An 18,852-nucleotide genomic window follows, 5' to 3' on the forward strand; every position below is an offset into this window, starting at 1 on the left:
ATCAACCATCTCCCGTATTTTCTCTTGCTCTTTCCTTTCTCTACAGCTAAACATTTTATCTGAAACCATTTCCTGCTACAAAGATGAGCAACTTGAAGCATAAACTGTTTCTCTCTCCACCAATGCTGCCTGACCACCGAATAATGAGATTTTTCAGTTTTTATTCTAACTAAAAGTAGAGTAAGTCCTTCCCAATGCAAGTGAATCTTAATAATATGATGAATTTTAACGAAGTGTGAAATTTCAAATATTTAAGATATTTTTAGATAGGCACAATGGATTGAAAGAAAAATGAAGAGTATAGACTATGTAAGAGGGTAAGGTTAGATTGATCATGGAGTAGATTAAAAGGTTGGCACAACATCATGAGCCATGTTCTGTACCACGTTCAAACAACTCATTATTGTTGGAGATATTTTAACGATAAAATCCAACCACTTGAGTTATACTTACTATTTCTCTCTTCTAACAACATTTTATGTCATATGGTTTAAAATAAACGATATAATTTAATCAGACAGTCCTTGTTTAATTCCAACATGGTTGGGAGGGCTATGGAGAGTTTATGGTCCAGGTCAAATGGGACGAGGCAGAATAACAGTTTGGTATGGTCTAGATGGGCCAAATGGTCTGCTTCCGCACTGTAGTGCTCCATGACTCTTTCTGAAGGGGGAAAATGTGCTTTGACTAAGAAGCCTCAAAAGTTGCAGAGAATTAGTTCTGTGGTATGGGAATTAGAAACAAAGGTTTTCTGAAAAGGAAGCATACTGATGATCAGACTTTGGTCTACCTTAGGCAGGAGATACTCTTCAGCGAACAGCACAGGGTAAGAAACAGTAAATGTTTAGTGAGGAAGGGCCCTCCAATGCTGGATACAGAGAGTAGCCTTTGAATGGGGAAAATTTATATTCAAGCCCGAGACACAAAATACCAAAGCACCTACCAATCAGTTAAACAAAAACTTATCCCACACATGCCCTTTAAACTTTCATCCTCTCACCTTTAATGCAATGCCTCCCATATTTGACATTTCTACCCTGAGGGGGAAAAAAAGACCACACTATCAGAGCTTCTCAGTATTTCATAAACTCCCATCATGTCTCCCTTCAGCCTCCAAAGCTGCAAAGAAAACAACCTTAGTTTGTCATACCCTCTAATACAGGCAGATCCTGGTAAACCAGTGCCTCACCTTTTTCAAAGCCTCAACATCCTTCCTGTACTGGGACAACCAGAATTGCAGTGATGAGGAAATTCAAATACAAAAACAAAGGAACTTTTCTATAAAAGACAATCCGAATATTTTTGTGCCTGTAATTCATTGTATTTCTACAGTAATCTCCTGACATCAACAATTACCCATATTTCATACATCTTGATCATGCCTCCCAGCCAAAAAAATTATGAGCTGTCTTCATGCAGCATTAATTTACATTCTGGTTGCACGTGTGATGTACACCCCATTCTGATAGTTGACTTCCCTTTGTATTTTATTATCTAATAATTCAAATTGGCTGTTGCAATTTAAAAACACATATTCAAATTAATGCAAGCTATAATTTCAAGTCCTATTTCCTGGGATATTATTTTTAATCTATGCTTTGGACATATTTGGGGAAATTCAAGTAAAGCTATATGCATTCATATCCATTGTTAGCAAAAGATCGGGAAATTTACTAACTGAAGTAGCATCACTCAGGCAAGAGTAATGAATCAGAATCAGGTTTATTGCCACTGACATATTTCGAGAAATGTGTTGTTTTGTGGCAGCAGTTCAATGCAGACATAAAATATTACTATATATTACAATATATTAAAAAAACAGTGCATTACAAGAATAGCAAGGTAATATTCATGGAACACTGATGGGAGAGGAGAAGCTGTTCCTAAAACAGGGTTTTCAGGTCTCCCTGATGATAATAATGAGAAAAGGGAATGTGCCATATGGTTAGGGCTCTTCATGATGGATGCCACCTTCTTGAGGCACAGATTGGAAGATATCTTCAATGATGCCAAGACCTGTGCCCCTGCTGGAACTGGCTGAGCTCACAATCTACTGGCACCTCATACCAAGCGGTGATGCAACCAGTCAGAAATTAGCTAGAGTCTTTTGTGACACACCAAACCTCCTCAAGCTCCTAATTAAGTATAACTGCTGGCAATCCTTTGTTCTGATTGTGTCAATATGTGGTGTCCGGTATCGATCCTCTGAGATGTTGGCACCCTTCTATCTACCCTTTCCACCACTGAGCCCTCGACGAGGATTAGTTGTGTTCTCCGGACTTCCCCTTCTTGAAGTCTACAATCAATACTTTGGTTTTGCTGACTTTCAGTACCAGGGTGTAACTGCAATACCCTTCAATCAGCCAATCTATTCTGCTCCTACTTACCACCCTGTCGCCATCTGAGATTCTGCTAACAACAGTGGTGTTGACAGAATCTCAGATGACAACAAAGTGGTGCCATCGGTGAATGTATAGATGGCGTTTGAGCTGTGAGCGTAGAGAGAGTACAACAGTTGGCTAAGCATGCATCCTGTGTTGACTGTCAGTGAATCCATACTGACCATGGTCTCCTGATGAGAAAGTCAAAAATCCTGATGCCATTTGATGAAGGAGAAACACTTTGTCTGCATGGAAGTCCACATGAAACCTTCACAATAACAAGAAAATAGAATCCAAATAAGCACTAAAAGGTCCAAGTTCAAATGCACGTTATCTCAATGCTAGAAACATTTGCAGCATCATCAATAAATTACCTTCCAATTGCAAAAGTATATTGTCTGTATTTCTTGCTGCCTCAGTAAAGCAGCCAGCATAATCAAATACCCCCATCCATCCTGGCTATTCTCTCTTCTCACCTCTCCCATCGGACAGAAGATACAAAAAAAAGCCTGAAAGCACATTCCACCAGGCTCAAGAACAGCTTCTATCCCACTGTTAGCAGACTCTTGAACGAAACTCTTGTACAATAAAACAGACTCCTGACCTCTCGATCTATCTCGTTATGATCCTGCACTTTATCTATCTGCAGTACACTTTTTTTCCTGTAGCTTTGAAACCTTATTCTGGATTGTTATTGTTTTAATCTTGTTCTACCTCAGTACAAGATTTGATCTGTATGCAAGACAGGCTTTTAATCGTACCTTGGTACATATGGTATTAATAAAACCAATTCTGATAAATAATAGGATACTGAGAAGAGTACAGGAGCGGAACGACTAGGCTCCCAGAAGGATATAGATGTGGAACGGAGAAAAGAAACACAGTGTCTATGATGCCTATTTAAACTATTCCCAGCTGCCAGCACATGATCTATATCACTCCATGCATGCTCATGTCCATCAATGCTTCAAACATTGCCACTGCATCGGCCTCCAACACATCCCCCAGCAGCAGCCTTTCCGGTGATTAATATCCGCTATCTGTCAAGTAGGGGACCATGCACAATTCTGATTTGATGGAGGCGGATATGAGAGTATGGAGGAACATCTGGAAAACTTCTGAAATGCCCATTTCGCTGCTGCTGCTACTGTATGGTAACCAGAACCTCCGGAGCAGAAGGCCCCAAAATCCTCGGCTTTGTTTGTTTCAGCGGCCGGGGCGAGGTCGAAGGCGCTCAGCAGAGGATGGCGCTCGGGAGGGTGTATGGGAAGGGCTGGTCGGAGGCTCAAAGTTTTCGGACGGATGGACTCAGTGTCGGCTGCTTCCAAGGCATCGGCAAGTTGACGGTGCCTGGAGGTTTATGGCAGGGAGTTTCTCCCTTTTGCCACCTGCTATCGGGGACTCAGGAGTCGATCGACTCAGATCTGAGACTTTTTTTTACCGTGCCCATGGTTTGTTCTTCATCAAATTATGGTATTGCTTTGCACTGCTGTAACTATATGTTATAATTATGTGGTTCTGTCAGTGTTAGTTTTTGGTTTGTCCTGTTTTCTGTGGTATCACTCTGGAGAAACAGTGTATCATTTCTTAATGCATGTATGCATTTCTAAATGACAATAAAAGAGGACTGAGTGTTCGCATAATCTAAAAATTCCAGGCACTTACGATGCTTAAAAAAATTGGGAGGGCTACGGTCCAGGTGCGGGTCAATGGGACTAGGCAGAATAAATGTTTATCATGGACTAGATGGACTGAAGGACCTGTTTCTCTGCTGTAGTGCTCGATGACAATGAAAAAAAAATGAATGCCTCACAAATCTTGTCTAAAGTTTCCCCCTCTCCCTCTCACCTTCAACCTATATCTTCATCTATGTGACATTTCTACCCTGGGTTAAAAAACTTGTGTCCCCTATAGTTTTACACACTTCCATCAGTTTGCCTTTCAGCCTCTGACACTCCAGAGAAAAGAATCCAAATTTGTCCAACTTCTTATCGCTAATACTCTCAAATCCAGGCCAATAACCTGATTAGCCCCTTTTTACACCCTCTCCAAAGCCTCCGCATCTTCCCTGCAATGCAACAACAAAAACTGCACACAATAGCCCAAACATGACCTCACCCAAGTTTTATAAAGCTGCAACATGACTTGTCAATGTTCATGCTCAATGCCCCGACCAAAAAAAAAAGCAAGCATGCTGTGTGCCTTCTTTACTACCTGATCTACCTGCATTGCCACTGTCAGGGAAATAAGGTGGTTGAGACACATTGGGATAGCTATTTTCAAAATCTATTTACAAACATTCACCATAACACCATTAGGGTAAACACTGAGGTAAATAACTCTTCAGGGTGTATGCTCTAGATTTACAAAGCCCCAGAAGTTCTGAGGAGTGCAAGTCCTCCAAGAAACTATTCATATTAAACTGGGTATAACAAATAGAATTTGAAAAGGTGAACACTTGGTGGATATCAGCCATTTATTAAATCTTGCATTATTGAGGGATCAAATAATCTCAAAGTGGAACAAACAAGAACATTCCCAATAAATTGCTCCTAGAAATATATTCCACATATTACAGGGATCATTTTGGGCGGAAAAAGAGTTAAGTATGTGGTTAGAAGACTTAAATCAGTTAGCATATTCAGAAGTAGAATTAGAATTATGTTTGTTATCACTAACTTAGGTCATGAAAATTGTTATTTTGTGGCAGCAGTACAGTGCAATATTTAATAAATTACTGTAAGTTACAATGAAAAATGCATAAAAATAAAGTAGTTCAAAAAGAGAGCAAAAATCATGGTATACAACATTGCTTCAAGTATGATGATAATCCAAAAGACGATTTTTTTTAATGTCAAGACACAAAATAACACGAGGGGTTATTTTGTGGCGTCAGCAGGACAGCGCGGAGAGTTTAAAAAGGCAGGTTGCTACCAACGGCTGTCTTTTGGATCGGGACTACAGAGCGTCGTGGGAGCTGAATTCTGAAGGAAGGTTTTTTAAAAAATTTCTTCGAGTGCAAGATGGACGAGACTGCGCAGGCGCGTGACGTCAACAGGACAGCGCAGAGAGTTTAAAAAGGAGACCACCCTATACAGCGGGCAGCAGAGTAAGTGGGAGCAGAGTGTAGGGCTTTGGCTTTAACGGGCTTCGGCAGTAAGCGGGAAAAGGCGAGAGCGAAGCACTAACTTTTTTTCTCCCCCCCCCTTTCACGAATCGGCCCGTACAGACAGGAACAGCAGGGTTCTCACGGCTAACAGTACAAGCTAACGGTTTAAAAAGTTCCTCTGTTTAGCGAGGTAAGTGGGTGAGTAGACTTATTTTTCTGTTTCATTCCTGTAGAGTTAGATAGCATGCCTGCAGGGTTAGTGCTTTCTTCAGGGTGTCAGATGTGGGAATCCTGGGAGACCTCCAGCCTCCCTGATGGCCACATCTGCGCCAGATGCACTGAGTTGCAGCTCCTCAGAGATCGTGTTAGGGATCTGGAGCTGCAGCTTAATGACCGACTGCTTATCAGGGAAAGTGAAGAGGTGGTAGACAGGAACTACAGGGAGGTAGTCATCCCTAGGCTACAGGGGTCAGAAAACTGGGTCACTGTCAAGAGAGGGAAGGGAAATGCCCGGATAGTGGAGAGCACACCGGTGGCTGTCCCCCTCAGCAACAAATATCTTGTTCTGGATGCTGTTGAGGGGGATGACTTGACAGGGCACGCCCACGGTGACCGGGTCTCTGGCACCGAGCCTAGCGCTGTTGTGCAGGAGAGAAGGAGGGAGAAGAGAAATGCGGTAGTTGTAGGGGATTCCATAGTCAGGGGAACGGACAGGAGATTCTGAGAGCCTGATAGAGATACCCGCATGGTGTGTTGCCTCCCAGGTGCCAGGGTACGGGATGTCTCAGATCAGGTCCTGAATATTCTGAAGGAGGAGGGTGAGCAGCCAGTTGTCTTGATACATGTTGGTACCAATGACACAGATAGGACAAAGGAGGAGGTCCTGAAGGGAGATTTCCAGGAGTTAGGAAGGAAGCTGAGAATCAGGACCTCCAGGGTAGTAATCTCGGGATTGCTACCTGTGCCACGTGCTAGCGAGGGCAAGAACAGTAGGATCAGGCAGATGAATGCGTGGCTGAGAGACTGGTGCAGGGGGCAGGGCTTCAGATTCTTGGATAATTGGGATCTCTTCTGGGGGAAGTATGACCTGTTCAAAAAGGACAGGTTACACCTGAACCCGAAGGGGGCCAATATCCTGGCGGGAAAGTTTAATAGAGCTGTTAGGGAGGGTTTAAACTAATTTGGCAGGGGAGTGGGAACCGGAATGACAGAGCAGAGGAAGGGGAAAACAAAAATAAATCTAACATAGTGAGCAGTAAAGATGTCAGGAAAGACAGGCAGGTGATGGGGCAAATTTGTAGCCATTGGGATAAGTTGCAGTGCAATAAAGTTGCAGTGAAATCAAAGCCAAAAGTACCAAATACTGGTCTTAAGGTGTTATACTTAAATGCACGCAGCACAAGGAATAAGGTGGATGATCTTGTCGTACAGCTACAGATTGGCAAATATGATATCGTGGCCATCACAGAAACCTGGCTAAAGGATGCATGTCTCTGGGAGCTGAACGTCCAAGGATACACGGTGTATCGGAATGATGGGAAGGTAGGTAGAGGGGGAGGGCTGGCTTTATTGGTAAGAAATGATATTAAATCATTAAAAAGAGGTGATATAGGATCGGAAGGTGCAGGATCTTTATGGGTTGAGCTAAGAAATTGCAGGGGTAAAAGGACCCTGATGGCAGTTATTTATAGGCCTCCAAACAGCTGCAGGGATGTGGACTACAAATTACAACAGGAAATAGAAAAGGCTTGTCAGATGGGCAGTGTTATGATAATTGTGGGGGATTTTAACATGCGAGTGGATTGGGAAAATCAGGTCGGCAATGGATCTCAAGAGAGAGAATTTGTAGAATGTCTGTGAGATGGCTTTTTAGAACAGCTTGTTGTTGAGCCCACTACGGGATCGGCTGTACTGGATTGGGTATGAACCGGAGGTGATTAGAGAGATTGAGGTGAAGGAACCCTTAGGAGGCAGTGATCATAACATGTTTGAGTTCACTGTGAAATTTGAAAAAGAGAAGCTGAAATCTGATGTGTCGGTATTTCAGTGGAGTAAAGGAAATTACAGTGGCATGAGAGAGAACCTGGCCAAAGTTGACAGGAAAGGGACACTGGCGGGAAAGACAGCAGAGCAGCAGTGGCTGGAGTTTATGCGAGAAGTGAGGAAGGTGCAAGACAGGTATATTCCAAAAAAGAAATTTTTGAATGGAAAAGGATGCGTGGTTGACAAGAGAAGTCAAAGCCAAAGTTAAAGCAAAGGAGAGTGCATACAAGGAAGCAAAAATCAGTGGGAAGACAGAGGGTTGGGAAGTTTTTAAAACCTTACAAAAGGAAACCAAGAAGGTCATTAAGAGGGAAAAGATTAACTATGAAAGGAAGCTAGCAAATAATATCAAAGAGCTTTTTCAAGTATATAAAGCTTTTTCAAGTGTATAAAGAGTAAGACAGATGAGAGTAAATATACGACCGATAGAAAATGATGCTGGAGAAATTGTAGTGGGAGATAAGGAGATGGCAGAGGAACTGAATGAGTATTTTGCATCAGACTTCACTGAGGAAGACATCAGCAGTATAACGGACACTCAAGGGTGGCAGGGAAGAGAAGTGTGCGCAGTCACAATTACGACAGAGAAAGTACTCAGGAAGCTGAATAGTCTAAAGGTAGATAAATCTCCCAGACCAGATGGAATGCATCCGCGTGTTCTGAAGGAAGTAGCTGTGGAGATTGTGGAGGCATTAGCGATGATCTTTCAAAAGTCTATAGATTCTGGCATGGTTCCGGAGGACTGGAAGATTGCAAATGTCACTCCGCTATTTAAGAAGGGGGCAAGGACGCAAAAAGGAAATTATAGACCTGTTAGCTTGACATCGGTGGTTGGGAAGTTGTTGGAGTCGATTGTCAAGGATGAGGTTACAGAGTACCTGGAGGCATATGTCAAAATAGGCAGAACTCAGCATGGGTTCCTTAAAGGAAAATCCTGCCTGACAAACCTATTACAATTTTTTGAGGAAATTACCAGTAGGCTAGACAAGGGAGATGCAGTGGATGTTGTATATTTGGATTTTCAGAAGGCCTTTGACAAGGTGCCACACATGAGGCTACTTAACAAGAGCCCATGGAATTACGGGAAAGTTACATACGTGGATACAGCGTTGGCTGATTGGCAGGAAGCACAGAGTGGGAATAAAGGGATCCTATCCTGCTAGGCTGCCGGTTACCAGTGGTGTTCCACAGGGGTCCGTGTTGGGGCCGCTTCTTTTTACATTGTACATCAACGATTTGGATTATGGAACAGATGGCTTTGTGGCTAAGATGGCTGACGATATGAAGATAGGTGGAGGGGCCAGTAGTGCTGAGGAAACGGAGAGTCTGCAGAGAGACTTGGATAGATTGGAAGAATGGGCAGAGAAGTGGCAAATGAAGTACAATGTTGGAAAGTGTATGGTTATGCACTTTGGCAGAAATAATAAACCGACAGACTGTTATTTAAATGGGGAAAGAATTCAAAGTTCGGAGATGCAACGGGACGTGGGAGTCCTCCTACAGGATACTCTTAAGGTTAACCTCCAGGTTGAGTCGGTAGTGAAGAAGGCGAATGCAATGTTGGCATTCATTTCTAGAGGAATAGAGTATAGGAGCAGGGATGTGATGTTGAGGGTCTATAAGGCGCTGGTGAGACCTCACTTGGAGTACTGTGGGCAGTTTTGGTCTCCTTATTTAGGAAAGGATGTGCTGACGTTGGAGAGGGTACAGAGAAGATTCACTAGAATGATTCCAGGAATGAAAGGTTAACGTATGAGCAACGTTTGTCCGCTCTTGGACTGTATTCCTTGGAGTTTAGAAGAATGAGGGGAGACCTCATAGAAACATTTCGTATGTTGAAAGGCATGGGCAGAGTGGATGTGGCAAAGTTGTTTCCCATGATGGGGGAGTCTAGTACCAGAGAGCATGACTAAAGGATTGAAGGGCGCCCATTCAGAACAGAAATGCGAAGACATTTTTTTTAGTCAGAGGGTGGTGAATCTATGGAATTTGTTGCCATTGGCAGCAGTGGAGGCCAAGTCATTGGCTGTTTTAAGGCAGTGATTGATAGGTATCTGAGTAGCCAGGGTATCAAAGGTTATGGTGAGAAGGCGGGGGAGTGGGACTAAATGGGAGAATGGATCAGCTTATGATAAAATGGCGGAGCAGACTCAATGGGCCGAATGGCCGACTTCTGCTCCTTTGTCTCATGGTCTTAAGTCCCAATGGGTTGAAGGTCACAGCATTTCTAGAAGTGAGGAAATCTTCTTAATATTGGTCCTGCCAGGGATGCAGTGAGTGTAGATACTGGAACAGCATTTTTTTCCTTAAAAGAAAGCGCTATACAAATCAATGGAAGTTGCTTTTCCACCTCCCCCCCCCCAGACAGGAGTTTAATGTGGAGGGTACAGGGTCTTTTGGAAAAGGATACTCTTGGGCAAGTTCACTTTGATAGATAAACACTTGCTCCAGGCATCAAGGATGACAGAGGTTAAGACCGTCTTGATCAGGCACTCAAGAGAACCTGAAGCCATTCTTCCGGTGGTGTGACAACCTACCAAAAAAAGTCAGTGGTGATAAACTACCCAGCTGTATGACAGCACCGCTCTTTCAAAACTATTATCTAATTGGTTCTCTCCTTCTTCAACGAACAACGTTGTGGAAAGCAGAGGCATGGTCATCACAGATGCCATGGTTAGTAGTAAGAACATGGCTAACACCCTACGGCTAGGATTTGTGCCTCCAATATCATTTCATTGCTACAACTCATGGACCAGGACGCTATCACTACTTTCATAGCTTAATATCACTTGCAACTACTGAGGCACGTCATTTCAGGGTCAGGCAGCAATGAAAACCCACCTTTCAAGAAATCTGGAAATGGCACGACACAGAGAAAGCAACAGATTACCTCACTGTCTCCTGGAGGACATAACCCAGACAACAACAAAAGGTGGATGAGGGACTTACAGATGGTATGTCTGCATAATTCACTTTGAATACCAAACCAATAAGATCTCCGAGGTATTGTCTCGTTGCCAACACCTTTACTTCCTCAATAGGGTAAAGAAATTTGACATGTACCCTTTGATCTCCTCCAATTTTTAATCAATGCACCATAGAAAGGAACCTACCCAGATGTATCATGGCAACTGCTTTGCCCGTGACTGCAAGAAACTGCAGAGAGTTGTGGACACAGCCTCCCCTCCACTAGTGAAGCAGCCAACATAATCAAAAATACCATCCACCTGGGCTTTCTCTACAAACCCCCATCAGACAGAAGATACAACACCCTGAAAGCACCTAGCAGCAGGCTCAAGGACAGCTTTTATAAGACTATTGAATGTTTCCTGGTATGTTAATATGTACTCTTGACCTCACAATCCACCTTGTTGTGACCCTGCACCTCACTGGCTACCAACAGTGCACTTTCTCTGTAGCTGGTAGACTTTATTTTACCTTGTACTCCCTCAGTACACCATGGTAATGTATTTATCCATAGGGATGGAATCCAAGACAAGTCTTTCACCGTACATCAGTATATAAAACAATTTACCAATTTACTAGGCAATAAGGCTGGTTTTGATGAAGAACAGGATGAAGAGGAAGCATTACTGGAATCACTTGGTGAGGAGTTCTGAGTCGGAACAACAGATGCCATAGAAAGAGCAAGATTCAATATTCAAGATTTTTAATGTCATTTCCAGCACACAAGTGTTGAGAATGAAATAATTGTTACTCCAGATCCAATGCAGCACAATAAATATAAATATTTAAGATAACTTATAGACATAGATTGACCATATGTCCATAAAGTGACACTAGGCACAAGAGTGTCTGTACATATGGTGACTGACAGGAAATGATAAAGTAGTGATGGTTGGGGGTGTGGAGTGGTGGTTTGCTAGATGGAGGTGTTAAACAGCCTTACTAATTGGGGAAAGTAACTGATTTTTAGCCTAGGGTCTTGTATGGATGCTACATATCCTCCTCCTCCCTGATAGGAGACAAACTCATGAGCAGGGTGGGTGGGATCCTTCATGACATTACTGGCTCCTTTCCGCCACCTTTCTGTATCTATGTTCTTAATGGTAGGTAGGCTGGTGATGCGTTGGGCCATTGCAACTACCCATTTTTAGGCATTTTGTCTGCTGCAGTACAGTTTCCGTACCATGCAGTAATTCAACACGTTAGAATGCTCTATAGATTGACAGAGTGCCACCAAAACAACCCAACACAAGAGGGGCTTCCAAACGCATTCTGCAACATCGTCGTCATAAGTCACATCTGGAATTTCCAGTTGGCGGACGATTTCCCTCCACAGCGCTCTGACATATTGGGAAATCATATGCTTGGCAGGTTACAGCAGTGGTTTGCCTTTGCTTTCTGCCAGGCGAGTTTAAAGAGATCACCACCTCCTGCGGTGGATGACCAGGACGTCTATGTGTCTTCTCGTGCTCTTAGCACTCCACCATCACCTGCTGGCCTGCCTTCTTGACCGTTGGGACTATTAATCGGTCTCTTCCGCTCAATCTGCCAGGGACAGACTTCACACGCTGGGACAGACAGATCCCCTGCCTCACTGAGGGTCAAAGACCCATCGGCTACCCTCACCTGGTTTGGCCCACCTGCCGAGACTGTTTACCAGGGTGTGACTGCTGCATGTGCTACAGAGCCACAGGTGAGAGCTGAGCGTCAGGTGGGGACCAAAGGTGGACGAGCTGCCCTAAAAAGAGCACACCTGGCCCCCCATCAGAGGTGCTACCCCTCCCTGGACACCCCATACACCATGCAACATCAGGAAAACAAAAAGCATCTTCAAAAGGCAGTGATTCCAACACAAAATGGAAAATGCCACACATTGTTGTAAGGAGCTTTATTAGATGAAAAGAACGATCCAGATGTCCATTAACACCTTTGTTGCCGGGTTACCAATAAACACAGCTTAATCACAGAAAGAACCTTTACCATCAACATTAGAAATTTGTTCAAGCTCAGATCCACCAGCATAATAATGCAATCATCAGGGACAACTTTGTCTTTCATCTACTCCAACAGCACCTCAATGTGCAAAGCAACCATTATTATTCACAAATGTTACAGGTGAGGAGCAGATGTGAGCCACTGGTAGTCAATATCATTATGGCCAATCTAAAGGCAACATTAGTTTTGAATCACTGTCTACTTGATTCATTGTCACCCTCTTCCATATGAAAAATCTTCCTCACAAAGGATTGTGATTCCATTAGCACATGAAGAAGAATTCCTGAGACTCAAGACCCTCAATGATGTAAATGGACAACCTCTATCTTGAAACAAGAGTCGTGGTTCCAAATTCTCCCACAAGAGGAAGCATTCCCTCCCTAACTACCATGTTGCCGCTCAGGATCATATATGTTTCATTTATTGAGTACCCTGAAAAGCTACATGGGTTTATTTAACTAATTTGAGGTTTAATCGCTAATACGACAACATGTTATTTCAGTTATCTCCTTCAATACATACTTAAGCATTTAGAAACTCCAAACTCTAGATTTCAACTAGTTTTTACATTGGAACTAATTCAGAAATGCTTTATCCTTTCCTGAAATTTCACTTCAACACTTTTACAGAATATGATCTTTTAGTAAATCAAGGAATATCTGGATGTTCCTAGCTGAGGCACAGAATAAGAGAAGGGAGACCATTATCAAATGATATGAAAACAGGTTCATAGGATAGAGCTCAGAAGCAGCCTATTTGGCTCCACCAAACTATACTAGAATTGAAACATTTGAATCATCTCCTATCTTTTCTCATCTGTTCCAGTCTCTCTCATATCTCCAGACTGTTCATATTATTCACTTTAATCAGTCCCCACGGCAGTGAATTCCACATTTTCACCACTCTGAAAAAGGTTTCTCCTGGATTTTCCACTGAACATCATGATCACAATTTTATGTTGGTGGTGCTCTTTGCTCCAAACATTTTCTTTGCATACAAATTATTCCATGATTTTAAAAGGCTTTATTAGGTTACGTCAACTCTTAAATTTCTTTTCTCAAGAGAAAGGAGAACAGTCCATTCATTTTTTCCTCATGTGCATGTCCTTACCTTTCCTTGTAAATTTCCACATGCTCTCCAGAGCCTCCCTGGCCCTTGTTATAACAAGGCAATTGGAACAGTATAAAGTGCACTTAAAGTGGTTTAACCAAGGTTCAATACAGGTTTAGCATCACCTCTCATCAATTCAGTTCCCCCTAGAAATAGACATTAGAGTGGTGTTTCCCAACCAACCCCCCCCCCCAAATTTGGGTGCCTTTTTGTATTTCGAAACCTGTATTCTTCATCCCATCCAGACTCATGCATTCTAACTGATCTCCCTATTCTATATTCATAAACTATGTCACTTTGCTGTTGAACTTTATCCACTTATTCGTCCATTCTGGAGTTTATTCATTGCCAAGTGTCACTTGCTCCTATTCTCCTTAAAATATTCTACATTCTCTGACCTTATTCATTAGTTAGTAAGGTATCCCAAACTAAACTGTCTTTTGGAAATCTAGAGGAACCACAACACTACATTGCCCAGTCTCTCATTATCTCCTCCAAAAAAAAGGTTTGACCAAACTAGATAATCCTTTTTGAAACTCACACTGAGTATTTCTATGCTTTTTGTTTCTAGATCTTCTGTTAATCCCTCCTTTCGTGGAGATCCAATTATTTTTTGAATTTTGATATTACTCTGACAGTTTTGTAATTCCCTGAATATTCTATCCCTCTTGTATATATAATTACATTAGCAATCTGCACTATTCCTTTCTCAAACAAATGTGTTATAATGCCCCGGACAGCACTTGCTAAGATTCTTTAAAATGCATAAATGCAATTCGGCTGGAAGGATTTTTACCCTTTGAGTTTCAGCTTTTCAGTAGCTCATGTAATACATCACTTTTCTCTGTTCGAGTGTACTTATCTCTCCTCAATCTTCAACGCCCACCCATTCTACTTCCCTGGTAGGTACTGAAACAAAATGTTCAATATATCTACAATCTTCCCTATCACTGCTTGTGATATAGTGATATTAAGAACCATTTCTACTCCACATTCCTCTTTTAAGATGTGTCTGTAAAACGTTTAACTATTTTAATATTTAGTTTTATAATTCCACTGTATTTCCCAATCGCTTCATATTCTCTCTTATACAACCCTCTGGTATCCACATAGTAAACCAATACCTCTTTCCTTATACTCTTCTGTTCATTATGTCTTTAAGTCTCACTACTGCTTTTACTCTTTGGGGATGTTTACATGAACACCATTGAACAATGTGTTTCTCATTAACAGACGAAAGTCTGCATATGTCTGTAAGAAATCCAAAGCAACACACACAAAATGCTGGAGGAACTCAGCAGGTCAAACAGCATCTATAGAAATTAATAAACAGTTGATGTTTCAGGTCGAGACCCTTCTTCAGGACTGAGAAGGAAGGGGAAAGAAGACAAGTGAGAAGGTGTTAGGTGAAGCCAGGTGGCTGAAAACAGCCAAGGGCTATCCTCTCTGATAGGAGAGGAGAGAGGACCATAGGAGAAAGGGAGGAGGAGACAACCAGGGGGTAGTGATCATTGTTGGTCTACATCACTGTCAGTCAATATCACTGCAGTTTCAAGTTCTATTACCAGATCTTCAAAAGCCAGCTTTCTTTAATGCATTGATCTTCATCACATTTTCCTCCATTACATTACAATTTGTAATGTTTTTGCCCAGCTGTTCCTCTACTCTCAATACACTGATTGTAATTCGTACACCCCAAGACGTGAAAAGACAATGTAGTAACTCATTTGAACAATGTCCAAGCTTATTCCCTTACTGTGCCTCTTCAATCCAATTAACATCAGCATAGAATAATCATGAGTCAATTCAACTTTTTGCTCTAGTCATTTCCCAAGCTTGCTGGTGTTTTTTTTCTTTCTCTACATCCCTGTCACTAGTAGATGCCCTAAAGACTACGACAATGACTATGCCTGACCCATAATTTACTACCTCTAACCACACAGATTTTAGTTTTGCTCTCAGTATAATTGTACTTTTTTTTTTCGCTACTGCCCTTCTGATATCCCAAAGCAGCCACTTCTCTTTCATTTGACCCTTTTTAAACACATTAGATCCTGCAAACGATTCTGTCCATCTCTCAGTAATCCACACTATTTTCAGTCTATTAAAAAATGAATTAGCAATCATACACGATGCTCACCAACATTGTTACATATCTGTAAAATCAAAAACATTGAACTCACATCCAAAAAAAGTGACACTGAACATTTATCATATCTAAATCTTCATCCAAAATCAATTTTGCAATGAAAACCATGACAAAATTACGAAAACATTACAAAAACATAAATTCACCAGTTCAAAATTAAGCAAAATTCTTCATTATGTATGCAGAAAATTATAAGGCAAAGAAATTTCAACGAATTTCAAAATACATTGTCCTGTAAAATGCAATCCACTAGGCAAGAGTTAATTGCTGTTAAAGTCTGATTTGAGAAGATATGCTTTTTAAATGCACACCGTTTTAAAAACTGGCAGAAAACCAAACTGCAACCGCTAACTCACTTAGCAGCTTCAAAACTGGCCTGGCTCGCGTACAAATGAAAAACGGTAATTTTTCAGATTGATACTGCAGTGACCCAAAACTTTATTTCTGCAATAAGACTGTAATATGATACAGTACAGGTAAAAGCTTCCATAGTCTGCCAGCAGTTTCTGGCATATCGCAAAAAGCTTCAAGGTGTATTGGGCAACACATGAAGTGAAAGTCATAACTTTTGAGGTCTAAATTTACGCAATACATTAGTAAAATTAATAAAACGGCCAATAACCAAGGCAATGAACTCTAAGAACACAACCATTGTTCTAAATAGTTACTACCACCTTTTATATGAACACAACTACCACAAATAGCCAGCATAAATACAAACTTTGCCATGAAATAAACTGGGATGGTACAACATACTGTAACTGAATGTGAGGCACTGCTGGCAGCCAGTACTGTATTAAGGTTCTCATAGGAGTCACAAAAACGCCCCCAGTGGAAGGGCATTTCCAGGGTTGAAAGTATTTAACAATAGGGGGTGCCAGACAGATAGTTTCTTCATACAAAATTGAACCATCCAAAATGTTACACTAGTAATTAGTATTTGAAATATTAATATAGTTTTTAAAAAGTAATATTTGAGGAGAAATTACTCAAACTTTGATGGGGGAAATTTAATAAATCATCATCAGGCTTCAGAATTATAAAATTTGTGAAATATAGAGAGAAAATGAGAGTTCAAAATGCACTTGCTACAGATTAATTAGTTTTATTAAAATGTTTCAGCTTTGACATCTGGAAACCACTACTATATCAGTTCAAAGTAAACCACAAACATAAAAACAACCAATCAAAATTGAATTTATTTATCAGTCGTCTTTCTTCAGATTTCACTACAGGTTGTAAAAAATACTACCATTGAGACGGCCAATGAACGAAAGCCTTATCAGCAACACCCATATCCCATGCATTACTTTTAAAGTGAAGTATTAACTTTTGCGATTATCAAGTTAAAAAATGTTGAAGAAATTGCACTAACAGCAAGCACAATGGTTATACCCTTGTACCCCTGCATTATTTTAACCGATTGAGTTGAAGAGGGATTCCGACCGGGTGAATTTTTTTTGCTGAAAAATAGAGCAGTAAAGCACCGGAGACGTTTCCTTTCCCACTCCTGGCCAAGTTGTCCTTTTTTTTTTGCATTCCCGCACCACTTTACTGGCATTAATGCTATAGGACGTCTATCTATTCCTTATCAATTCTATGATTCCCAGCTCTCCACTCCCTGTGATAGGGAAAATTATCCAGACCGTGAGCACCCTCTTTATAAATCGGCTTCTGACTTCACTACGGGTAGAAGGTGCCGTTTCTAGAGTTGCCTTTGTCCACGTTGCGAGTTACCGCAGCCCATGTGGATGTGCCACACACAAACATTACACAAGTTAATTACTACGGCTAAACTACTAGCTGCAATGAATATGGTTTATTTGCTTGCAATCAACGTTTTATCCAATCCTGTTGGGTGTCGTAACCGAGGCACAATTTGAAGAACGCCTTTGCCCAGAATGTGACCCACAAACCAACTCCGGCTGCTCTGCAATCACTTCCAGTACTTTGTTTTGGATACTTGCACCGAATTTTTGTCCTCTTTCGTTTTGTTTTTGCGTCTAAGACTCGCGTTCGCCCGCCCAAAATAAAAATAATACAAGAGCGGCACAGCAGCTTCAAGTTGAACCCCAGGAGCTGTTCCCGCCGCTTTTTGCTACGGAAGGAATCGGGGACAGACTCACCGATCGGTTCCTGTTTACCAGTCGCTTTCCAAAGGCAGGACGTGGGGGAACCCGGAAGCAATCGGTTTATTGCGAGTTAGACACGTGTTTCGCTAGGCTAGAGTTAGAACAGTGAGCTGTTGCCTTGTAGTGAGCGTACTAGTCCCGCTGTGAGACTGCAGAGAGAGAGAGAGATGGAAATAAGAGTGCAAGGGTGGATGGGGCAGTGTTGCTAAAACAGATTTTCCTTTCCAAAAGTATATTGTATTCATAATTATTACACTAAATACATTCGGGACTCATTATTTTACGCGTTTATTGAATATTTTGCAAGTCTTTAGCAGGCTATCGGCTTTTTACTTTTTAAATCATGAAATCCAAGTAGCACCAAGTTTCAAATTTCAGGTTCCTGGGCGCCATCATTCCACGGCCCCTCATGTGAGACAACCATATCTCCTTCATTAACAAAAAGGGTCAACAGGGGATGTACTTCTTGTAGCAGACGGTAAAATTCCATCTTCCCCACAACATTCTGGTGCAGTTCTACACTGCCATCATAGGGAGCATGCTCACGTCACCCATTAATCTCTGGTTCCGTGAGCATCCTGACAATGTGGTGAAAACAACTATCAGAAAAGGTCATTGGTTGCAGTCTACCATCACTTATATGTGTCCAGGACAAAGAAGTGAGCAAGAAAAACTTTGCAGACACTGCCTTTTCCAAAAGCACCCTCCTGAAAAGTGTTATAATAGGGCTATTAAAATAAAAACATCCCGGCATTTTAAAAGTTTCTTCTCCAAACAGTTAATCTGATCAACTATTCTAGTCACCTCCCCCAACCCCTCTATCTATTTCCTTAGTCACTGTAAACCACACTGTAAACACTTTAAGCAACTTTTTATAATGCTTGCATTGTAAATACATGTTGGCATGTACATATACACATTTAATAGAGTCATGGTCGTAGAACATTACAGCACAGAAACAGGCTG

General features: G+C 41.6%; 1 protein-coding gene across 4 annotated transcripts in view; it reads right to left on the reverse strand.

Annotated features, from left to right (window-relative positions):
• The window catches only part of pot1 (protection of telomeres 1 homolog), a 355,041-nt gene extending 337,099 nt beyond the window's left edge, over window positions 1–17,942 (reverse strand). For 3 of the 4 annotated variants that reach the window (XM_063058161.1, XM_063058162.1, XM_063058159.1), the window contains exon 1: window positions 17,881–17,942. The gene's annotated coding sequence lies outside the window, so the exon portion shown is untranslated. The remainder of the gene's footprint in view (window positions 1–17,880) is intronic. The other variant, XM_063058160.1, reaches the window with a different exon arrangement.
• Window positions 17,943–18,852: the final 910 nt, after the last annotated feature.

Source organism: Mobula hypostoma, chromosome 9 (genome assembly GCF_963921235.1).
Source record: "Mobula hypostoma chromosome 9, sMobHyp1.1, whole genome shotgun sequence".
NCBI lineage: Eukaryota > Metazoa > Chordata > Chondrichthyes > Myliobatiformes > Myliobatidae > Mobula > Mobula hypostoma.